Genomic DNA, 11,719 nt, shown 5'->3' with positions numbered 1-11,719 from the left:
AGGCAGGAATACTGGAGTGGGTTGCCATGCCCTCCTCCAGGGGATCTTCCCCAACCAGGGATGGACCCTGCGAATCTTACGTCTCCTGCATTAGCCGGTGGGTTCTCCACCACTAGTGACGCCTGGGAAGCCCGTCTTGGGCCTAGTAGTTAGTAACTGGTTTTTGTTGTATCCTGTTCTTCTCAGTAGTTGTGCTATCCTTTTCATGGTTGTGCCCTGCCCCTTTCTTCCTGTCTCATTACAAGGGGTAGGTGCTGCTTCTTACGGAAGACAGTGCTGTCGCTAAGAACTTCAGTACCAGTTATCTGTAATCCATGCCTAAATGTAGGAAAAGCCGGCACAGAGCCAGGCTCACTAATGGTGACAGACATGATGAGTCCCCGGAACCAGGTAGCAGCACTTAATTGCAGAAGTCAAGGGACCACAGTTACCATAACAACCAGCAAGGTTAAAGTGGCAGCTGAGAGAACTTAGCTGGCAGAGAGAGAATTAATAGAAATTTAGGTTTCTAGGGACAAAATGCCCAGGCACCCTTCAAAGGTACAACTTAACATCTGCAATCAGAGGTAGGAATGGAGGAGCAGCTGGCTGAGGACAGTGGTCCCAGCAAAGAGCCACACCACCTTGCTCAGTCCCCAGACCTGAGCCCATCTTCAGATATGGAACCACCAAATGAAGAGATAGCCAGGTTCCCAGAAAGAAGGACCCTGCAGTACATCCAGCAAAGATATACTGTAAACAGTCCCTCAGTCCTTGCCTAGAGGGACCATTTTAGTGGATAAACACTGAAAAAAGGGGAATAAACCAAATATTAAGGAATATTGCACAGGATATCAGTGCACCGTGATCATAAGCAACTAGAGGATATGATCTACCAAAACAAGGGACTAAACCAGGGGGAAAAAATATATGAAGTTTAAGAAACAAGGTGGCCTTAGTGGCCACGAGAATGCACCTGGCAGCCCTCCAGATTATAGGAGAACATCAACCAGGCATCCTAACGGCTGTGCTCAGAAACCCAGCCCAGCCTGCGCTTTCCATGTGCTAGTCCCAGCAAATTATTCCATTACTAAGGAAGGCTTATTCCTGGGAGACCCACAACTCTTCTCATGGGCCACATGAAGGCTTGCTTAACCTTCCTTCCACCAAACCCTCCATCCCTGAGGGTCAGACTTGTCTTCTGATCGGATAGATTCCCTCAGCCTCTCCAATATCCTTGTTTCTACTCACAGGCATTTCATTAATAAATTATTTGCTCATTTATCCCCCATCTTGGCATTTAGTTCTTAGAAGACCCAAAGCCAACACAGGAAAAGGATTTTTTTCTTAAATTCCCAGGATAATGGTAAGGGAAGATTCCAGCTAAGCACCAAGCCTAGAAAGCAATAGTTTAGACAGATGCAGAAGAAATGACTGTAAGAACATAAAAAGGAGGGAATTCCCTGAAGGTCCAGTGGTTAGGACGCCACATTTTCACAGCCAGTGAACTAAGACCCCACAAGCAGTGCAGCTGGGGAAAAAATCAACAACAAAAAACATAAAAATGATAGAAAGTCTACCCTGTTTGATGTTATTTATTACTCTGCAATCTGGAAGAGCATGAACTACAATTAAAAACTAAATAGAAAATCATGATTTCTTAATAAAAACCAAAACAAAAGATTGAACAAGAAATAAATATGTTCACAGGGACACTATATGACAAGAGCAAAAAATTATCATTTATATGAAAGTGAAAGTGAAAGTCGCTCAGTCATGTCCAACTCTTTGCGACCCCATGGACTATGAAGTCCATGGAATTCTCCAGGCCAGAATACTGGAGTAGGTTGTCTTTTCCTTCTCCAGGGGATCTTCCCAACCCAGGGATCAAACCCGGGTCTCCCACATTGCAGGCAGATTCTTTACCAGCTGAGCCACAAGGGAAACCCATTATTTATAGAAGGGAAGCCCATTATTTATATAGTCAATTATTAAATATTAATTTAATATATTAGTAAATATTTTACAGGTTGAAAGGAAATGTGGTATGGGGAAAAGAGTAGAGAATGCTATAAGAACTACAATGAAGTGAAAAAGTGAAAGTGTTAGTCACTCAGTTGTATCCAACTCTGTGACACCATGGACTGTAACCTACCAGCCTCCTCTGTCCATGGACATCTCCAGGCAAGAATACTGGAGTGGGTAGACTTTCCCTTCTCCAGGGGATCTTCCCAACCCAGGAATCAAACTCACGCCTCCCACATTGCAGGCAGATTCTTTACTGTCTGAGGGAAAAGGAAGCCCAAGAACTGCAGTGGAAGGTGAATGTATCACATACACAACTGAACTATCAAGAATGACAGCATAAGCTTGTTGCCTAGAAATATGGAGATAAATACTAATATTAATAGAAAAAAAAACTAAAAGAATTAAAAGTGATTATCACTGGGAAGAAAGAATGGAGATAGAGCTGGTGATTATTTCATGATAACACTTGTAATGTTTTAAGACTTTTTTATTATTTATTTTTGACTGTGCTGAGTCTTTGTTGGTAAACACAGGCTGTCTCTAGTTGCAGCGAGTAACGGCTACTCTGTGTTGCAGTGTGTGGGCTTCTCATTGCAGCGGCTTCTTTTGTCGCAGGGCGTGGGCTCTAGGGCATGCTGGCTTCAGCAGCTGCAGGATGTGAGCTGAGTAGTTGCAGTGTGGCTCTAGGGTGTGTGGGCTTCAGTAGTTGCTGCATACAGGCTCAGTAGTTATGGCTCATGGGCGAAGTTGCCCTACAGCACGTGGAATCTTCCTGGACCAGGGATTGAACCCATATAAGTCCTCTGCTTTGGCAAGTGGGTTCTTAACCACTAGACCACCTGGGAAGCCCCAACACTTGTAGATTTTTAAGCTGTATGTGCATTTGGTAAAGTTTAAAATAAAAATAATTATTAAAAATCAACAATTTGCATATGTAGAATATATAGTTATTAGAAATCAACAAAAAATAAACATCATAATGTGAATAAACAATTCATAAAAAACTGAAAATATGAATTAAATGTAAAAACATTTTATTTCTAATTAAATTAATTAAAAATTTTAAAACAGTAATGAAATTATGTCTAGATCTATACCCAAGAGAATTGAAAGCATATTTCCACATTAAAAACTTGTACATGAATATTCATATCAACTTCTTCATAATAGCTTAAAAAAGTTGGTAGGCCCAAATGTCCGGCAACTGATGAATGGATCAATAAAATGCAATATATCCATGTAGTAGAATATTATTCAGTGATTAAAAAGGAAATGAAGTACTGACACATGCTACAACATGAATGAATCTTGAAAACATGCTAAATGGGAAAAGTCAGTCAAAAAATGTCACATATTGTATGATTCAGTTATATGAAATGTCCAGAACAGGCAAATCTACAGAAGCAGAACATAGTCTAGTGGTTGCCAGAGACTTGTGGAGGAGGAAATAGGGAGTTTTTGCTCATGGGTACAGAGCTTTTTATGGAATTGTGAAAACATTATGAAATTAGATAATGGTGATGATTGCACAGCTCTATGAAGGTGTAAAAAACCACTGAACTGTATACTTCACAAGGGCAAGTGTTATGGTATGAGAATATATTTCAATAAAGCTGTTGTAAAATTAAAACCACCAAAAAAAATCCAAAAAAAAAAGAGATGAGAAAAGAAATCTGCAACAGAAAATAGTAAAACTGAAAGAAAACTAGACAGAAGAAAGGTAGGAAGCCACAATTCCAGCAACTATGTTTCATGGTTAAATAAATAAATGTTAAATTATAGAGATCCTCACTCATGGAATCACCCATGGAAATTTATGTCTCAAATAAGTAATATGCATTTGGATGTGTCAATTTTGTATACAAAATATTTTATTTTACATACTGATTACCACAAACTAATGTTCAAATAGTTCAAGACTTTTTTTAAACATTTTTAAGGGCTAGGAATTAGAATAAAAACCTATGATAAAATTTATTTCATCAACAAAGGGAAGACTATTTTCTCCTTGACCTGAGAAGAAAAACAAAGAATAAATGGACTAAAAAAAAAAACTGTTAAAGTCACAGATTTAGCAAGCAGATACATTTCTAGGAGAATCTAGCTGAACTACCCCAATGCAAAATATTCCATTGTATTTACTTAGGTTGCTTTTCAAGTGTGCATATTGCCTGAAGTGAGTACAGTTTTCAGTTGGCTTTTTGCCAAATGAGTTGGGAAGGCAAAAATATCATCAAAGACCCAGAGATGCTATCAGAGCTTTAGAAGAAAAGACCTGGAAAGAGTGCTTGGACAGAGAGCCAAGAATTCATGAATCCAAATGAATCATGAGCCAAAAGTATCATTTTCATGAAAGAGAATGAAATCAGCCTCTTCAGTATGATCATATCCTCACTTTCCAGCTTATTTCCATGACAAACAAGCTAGAAATTCATGGGGTTTAATTGGCAAGATTAGGTGTTTTTTTTTTAAGCTTTTGAGGCATATTTATAAGTTTGATATAAACTGAAGATAATCTCCTCACAGAAACACCTGCTACAGTATTTCTCATACGTGGAGTTTCACTGACACATATTCTCTTTCAGTCAGATCAGTTCTTAAATAATTCATGGAACCTCACCTTTCATCTTGGGTACCTAAATAAACATTAAATAAAATACAAACACTTTGAAAAATTTTTAAGAGAAAACATAACAAAAACCAGAATCATTTTAAGGAATAAGGTATACTAGCACAGCATTTCCTGTCTTTGGAAGGCAAGAGTGTGGTAAAACTTCTGAAGAAGCCTAGATAATACATATGTCGAGATCATGAGTCTATTTTTTATTCTCATGAATCAAAAATGCTATAGGAATGTTAAAGTCTATGTATTATGACCATGCTCCTATTAAAATCTTAATCTGAAATATTTATATTCAGGTGTGCTATTTTAAGACTTTCTCATTATGAAAACTACTGATTGCTTTTAGGTCCCACAATTTCCAGAATAAATTGTATTTTAAGGTAAAATTCAAACTTTCTGTTATTGAAATATTTTGATATGCCCTCTTTTAAGATTAAAGGATCAAATAAAAATAATTCAAATGACAGTTGATTTAATATATATGACCTGAAAACAGTTACATATCCCCTAAACAGAAATGCAAGAAAGTGCTGAGAAATGGAATATTCCCTGCGCTATCAGTAAATAAGGATGTCCCAGTTGTCAGCAATTACAGCCCTCCAACCTGAGCCTGTGAGCCCCAGAGGATCACAAGAAAACGAATACCTGCTATCTAGCAGCCATCCGACTACAGCCACTGCCCACAGTGAGCCCTGAGGAAAGGAAGCTCCGGACTGAAAAACACGAGATACTGGCCCCTACAGCTGAGATGCATATGAAAGGAAAGACGTCAGTGAGTCCAGACTCTTGCATTTTCCCATACACAGAAAAGCGCTACATCCTTAACTTGGCATATCTGATTTTCTTTCATTAACAATTGCCTTTTGATGTTCAGACTACGTGCCCTTTGTTGCAAAACTTCTACATTACCTGGTTCCTCCCCTCGCAGCCTCAGAGCAGTCTCCTCAGGGTTGCTTGACATGCTGCCTCCCAGCAAGTTCTAAAAGTTTCCACTGAATAATAGATAGCTCTCAGCTTTAAGGCTGAGACTCTTTTTTAGGTCAACAGTTATGGAGACCATGAAGGGACCCAGTGTGGACTTCCATGCTCCGCCTGCATTCTACAAGGATCCGGAGCCTTGGTGCAGCAGAGGCCTCCTACGCCCATCCACCTCCTTCAGGAGTCCACGTGAATCTGAGTGAGTCTCCTCAACTGACTGATGATCCTGTTTCATATGGTAGGGTATGGCAGGTATATGCCCCCTCTCAAGGACAGTAGGGGCAGGCAGTTGAAATATACCAGAGAATACCCACCTAGTGGAGAAATACTGGCTGGGGCTTGGTTGAAAGATACTAGGGAAATACCCACACAGTTGAAATACATTGAGGGAAGGGGCTGGATGAAAGGCACCAGGGTTTGCTCAGTTATAGGTGACTGAGTGGTCTATGGCTGAGTGGTTAGGTAAAAGCCTGATCTGACACTTTTCCTTAATTTGCCTTCCTTAGTAGAACGTCAGGATAAAAGTGGAGATATTATATGAGAGCTAGGCTCTGACGAAAAGGGACAAGACTAATCCCAGTCAGTTACGGATTTCTCAGGTGACTGAGAAATTTACAGGAGTGATGGAGGTTGACCTCTCATACTGGACAGTGGTCCCATAGGGAAATCCACTCATTCACTAAAACGCTTGCTCACCCAGAGGTCGCAAATAAGAATTGGCCATTCATCTGTCCAAGCACCCATGGTGGTATTATTAAACTGCCAAAGGGAGAAACCAAGACACGTAAGATGAGCTGAAATGACTCTGGAGGAGTTAAGTTCACAAGCAGCACACAGACCCACCACACAATTTCACTAGTATGGATGGGTGTCATTAATATAGATATTCCAAAATTTATATGGCATCCCTAACATCTGATATGTCCTGATACAATGTTATCAGTCATAATTTGTCATTATCATAAAATGTTATATGTTACAGAAATATCCAAGCTTCCTGCTAATTGCATTGTACTCAAATCTTTAACCATGCTATTTTCTTTTGTCCTTTATAGACTATCATAACTTTACACTGCTTTTACAAAATTTTCAAGAAGTTTCATAAAAAGAACTTTTTAAACAAATGTAAGTTTCTGATAGCCTTTATATAATACCACTGAACTGGGTCACAAATGACAAACGCTAATGGAAAACCTGATTACATCATGCAGATCAACAGGAATCAATTACTGAATAAACTGCTGAATATTATTTATAACTTTGACTTCTGAAAATATACTAGTTTGAATCTGTTTTCCAGTAAAACTTTTCTCCTATGCTGTGACCTACAAGTTGACAAAGTGTATTTTGCAAACAAAGATAAAATATTTATCTTTCTCTCTCTGCCTGATCCTGCCAGAATTTGGCTTCTCCAGCTGGCTCTCCTGTGAATTGATGGTTTATTGCAACTGAATTACAACTAATTACAGTAATCATTGTTTTAATTTGTTCTGTTTTCAAATTGTTTCTGCTCTGTGCCTCTGCTACACTATAACTTTGTCAATGTTACTAGCAACATTACTTATTTCTATTTTATATGATTGTTGTGTGTAACACACACAGTGTATAACCAGGCCTCCAACAAATGTAGCAATGATGAAGTGACTTGAAACAATTGATCATATGTATAGTTCTGTATGCGATCTGTAATTGTATTAGTGTGATTCTAGGTACTGGAAGAAGCAACAAGGGAAACATCTTGTGGATAGTAGGTGAGAATAAAGAAGATCCAGAGAATCTTTTATTATTTATCAATGGGCCTAATCCAGAAATTAACACCTGGAGTGACATATCAATGAGAATTGTTGCCTGGTCTGGGATGAGCCTCCCAGCGCCCTGGGACAAAAATGGGCCATGAAATGTCTCCAAATATTGGTCGAATTCCTGACCAAGAGGAGGAAAGAGAAATGGAATATTTTCCACCGTGTCCATAAACAAGGATGTCATCAGCAATTACAGCCCTCCAACCTGAGCCCGTGAGCCCTAAAGGACCACAAGAAGAATACCTATAATCTAGCGGCCATCAGACTACAGTCACTGCCTACAGTGAGCCCTAAGGAAATGAAGCTCAGGATGTGAAAAACACAGAATACTGGCCCCAGACAGCTGAGATGCATGTGAAAAGAATGATTTCAGTGAGTCTAGACTCTTGCATTTTCCCATACCTAGAGAAGCACTAAATTCCTTAACTTGGGATATCTGATTTCCTTTCATCTTTTGATGACCAGATTACCTACGCTTTGTTGCAAAATTTCTATATAACCTGGTTCCTCCCTTCATTTCCTTAGAGCAGTTTTCTCAGGGTTACTTGAGATGCTGCCTGCCCGGCTTGAAGTCCTAAAAATTTCCACCGAAAAATGCATAACTCTCAACTTTAAGGTTGTGACTATTTCTTAAGTCAGCAGCTCCAACTAAATTTTCAGTCAGCTTTTATTGAAGACCCACTTTATGTCAAGCCCTCATAAAATTAAGATGCTCTAGATAATTTTTCAGACATAAACAGGGTGTGCCATAAAGGGAAGCTTTTGGATGAGTTACTGTATTGATACTACAATTTCTTGACACTTATGATTGACATTAATTAAAATTGACTATGATAATTAAAGGACAATTTATTGTACACTTACAATGTGTCAGGCATTTTTCTAGACACAGTACAAGATAATTTCATTTAATACTCTCAAAACCTTATAGTGAAGTTGGGACAATTTTACCCCTTTTAACAAATGAAACAGTGAAGCATAGAGAAGTTAAGAAACTTGCCCAAAGCCACACAGAATGTGTGGATTCTACCACAGCTTTCTGATCTCAGAACCTACACTCTTAACTACCATGCCTGAGTGCATGCTCGGTCACTCAGTTGTGTCCAGCTCTTTGTCACCCCTTGGACTGTAGGCCATCAGGCTCCTCTGTCCGTGGGATTCTTCAGGCAAGAATACTGGAGGGGGTTACCATTTCCTACTCCAGGGGATCTTCATGACAATGAGATCAAACCCACATCCCCAGTGTCCCCAGCACTGCAAGTGGATTCTTTACTACTGAGAAACCTGGGAAGCCACTTAGCTACTATTTGTTGTTGTTATTCAGTCACTAAGTCATGTCCAACTCTTTGCAACTCCATGAACTGCATCACACCAGGCTTCCCTGTCCTTCGCTATCTCCCACAGTTTATTCAAACTCATATCCATCGAGTCTGTGATGCTATCCAAACATCTCATCCTCTGTTGCCCCCTTCTCCTCCTGCCCTCAATCTTGTCCAGCATCAGGGTCTTTTCCAGTGAGTGGGCTCTTCACATCAGGTGGCCAAAATATTGTAGTTTAAGTTTAAGCATCAGTCATTCCAATGAATACTCAGAGTTGACTGGATTGATCTCCTTTCAGTCCAAGGGACTCTCAAGAGTATTCTCTAGCACCACAATTTGAAAGCATCAATTCTTCAGCGCTCAGCTTTCTTTATGGAGCAACTCTCACATTTGTACTTGACTCCTGGAAAAATCAAGTTTGACTATGTGGACCATTGTCAGCAAAGTGATGTCTCTGCTTTTGAAAATGCTTTCTGGGTTTGTCACAGCTTTCCTTCTAAGAAGCAAGCATCGTTGACTGCAGCCAACATGTAGGAAGTTAAGAAATACCTGTGGTAACAGGCAAATTTGGCCTTGAAGTACAGAATGAAGCAGGGCAAAGGCTAATAGAGTTTTCCCAAGAGAACACACTGGTCACAGCAAACACCCTTTTCCAACAACACAAGAGAAGACTACACACATGGACATCACCAGATGGTCAATACTGAAATCATATTGACTATAATCTTTGCAGCCAAAGATGGAGAAGCTCTATACAGTCAGCAAAAATAAGACTGGGAGCTGACTGTGGCTCAGATCATGAATTCCTTATTGCCAAATTCAGACTTAAATTGAAGTAGGGAAAACCACTAGACCATTCAGGTATGACCTAAATCAAATCCCTTACAAATATACAGTGGAAGTGAGAAACAGCTTCAAGGGATTAGATCTGATAGACAGAGTGCCTGAAGAACTATGGATGGAGGTTTGTGACATTGTACAGGAGACAGGGATCAAGACCATCCCAAGAAAAAGAAATGCAAAAAGGCAAAATGGTTGTCTGAGGAGGCCTTACAGATATCTGAGAAAAGAGGAGAAGTGAAAGGCAAAGGAGAAAAAGGAAGATACATCCATTTGAATGCAGAGTTGCAAAGAATAGCAAGGAGAGATAAGAAAGTCTTCCTCAGTGATCAATGTAAAGAAATAGAGGAAAATAATAGAATGGGAAAGACTAGAGATCTCCTAAAGAAAATTAGAGATACCAAGGGACGGACACCATTGAGTGAATGAACTGAACTGAACTGATTACATATTTAGGCAGAAAACAGGCAGCAAAGAGAAGTTGTGTAACAATAATCGATTTATTTACAAAACACAAACGTTGTTCAGTCACTCAGTTGAGTCCAACTTTTTGCGACCCCATGGACTGCAGCATGCCAGACTTCCCTGTCCATCACCAACTCCCGGAGCTTACTCAAACTCATGTCCATTGAGTTGGTGATGCCATCCAACCATCTCATCCTCTGTCATCCCCTTCTCCTCCCGCCTTCAATCTTTCCCAGCATCAGGGGCTTTTCCAATGAGTCAGTTCTTCTCATCAGGTGGCCAAACTATTGGAGTTTCAGCTTCAGCATCAGTCCTTCCAATGAATATTCAGAACCGATTTGCTTTATGATGGACTGGTTGGATCTCCCTGCTGTCCAGGGGACTCTCAAGAGTCTTCTCCAACACCAGAGTTTGAAAGCATCAATTCTTCATCACTCAGCCTTCTTTACGGTCCAACTCTCACATCCATACTTGACTACTGGAAAAACCAAAGCTTTGATTGGATGGACCTTTGTTGGCAAAGTAATGTCTCTGCTCTTTAATATGCTGTCTAGGATGGTTATAGCTTTTCTTCCAAGGAGCAAGCGCCTTTTGATTTCATGGCTGCAGTCACCATCTGCAGTGATTTTGGAGCCCCCCAAAATAAAGTCTCTCACTGTTTCCATTGTTTCCCCATCTATTTGCCATGAAGTGATGGGACCAGATGCCATGATCTTAGTTTTCTGAATGCTGAGTTTTAAGCCAACTTTTTCACTCTCCTCTTTCAATTTCATCAAGAGGCTCTTTAGTTCTTCTTTGCTTTCTGCCATAAGGGTGGTGTCATCTGCATATCCGAGGTTATCGATATTTCTCCCGGCATTCTTGATTTCAGCTTGTGCTTCATTCAGCCCAGCATTTCACATGATGTACTCTGCATAGAAGTTCAATAAGAAGGGTGACAATATACAACCTTGATTATACTCCTTTCCCAATTTTGAACCAGTCTGTTTTTCCATGTCCTGTTCTAACTGTTGCTTCCTGACCTGCATACAGATTTCTCAAGAGGCAGGTTAGGTGGTCTGGTATTCCCATCTCTTGAAGAATTTTCCACAGTTTGTTGTGATCCACACAGTCAAAGGCTTTGGCATAATCAATAAAACAGAAGTAGGTGTTTTTCTGGAACTCCTGTGCATTTTTGATGATGCAGCAGATGTTGGCAATTTGATCTCTGGCTCCTCTGCCTTTTCTAAAACCAGCTTGAACATCTGGAAGTTCACAATTCACGTACCTTTGAAGCCTGGCTTGGAGAGTTTTGAGCATTACTTTGCTAGCGTGTGAGATGAGTGCAATTGTGAGGTAGTTTGAATATTCTTTGTCATTGCCTTTCTTTGGGACTGGAATGAAAACTGACCTTTTCCAGTCCTGTGGCCACTGCTGAGTTTTCCAAATTTGCTGGCATATTGAGTGCAGCACTTTCACAGCATCATCTTTTAGGATTTTCAATGGCTCAGCTGGAATTCCATCACCTCCTCTAGGTTTGTTCATAGTGATGCTTCCTAAGGCCCACTCGACTTCACATTCCAGGATGTCTGGCTCTCGGTGAGTGATCACACCATCGTGGTTCTGGGTTACGAATATCTTTTTTGCGTCTTTTTTGTGTCTCAAGGTCCCTCCCTGTAGTTGACTGGCTTACTTTAAGTTGCAG

The sequence above is a fragment of the Cervus elaphus genome, chromosome 1 (assembly GCF_910594005.1).
Source record: "Cervus elaphus chromosome 1, mCerEla1.1, whole genome shotgun sequence".
Lineage (NCBI taxonomy): Eukaryota > Metazoa > Chordata > Mammalia > Artiodactyla > Cervidae > Cervus > Cervus elaphus.
The sequence above is the reverse complement of the archived record's forward strand: the minus strand, read 5'-3'. Positions refer to the sequence as shown.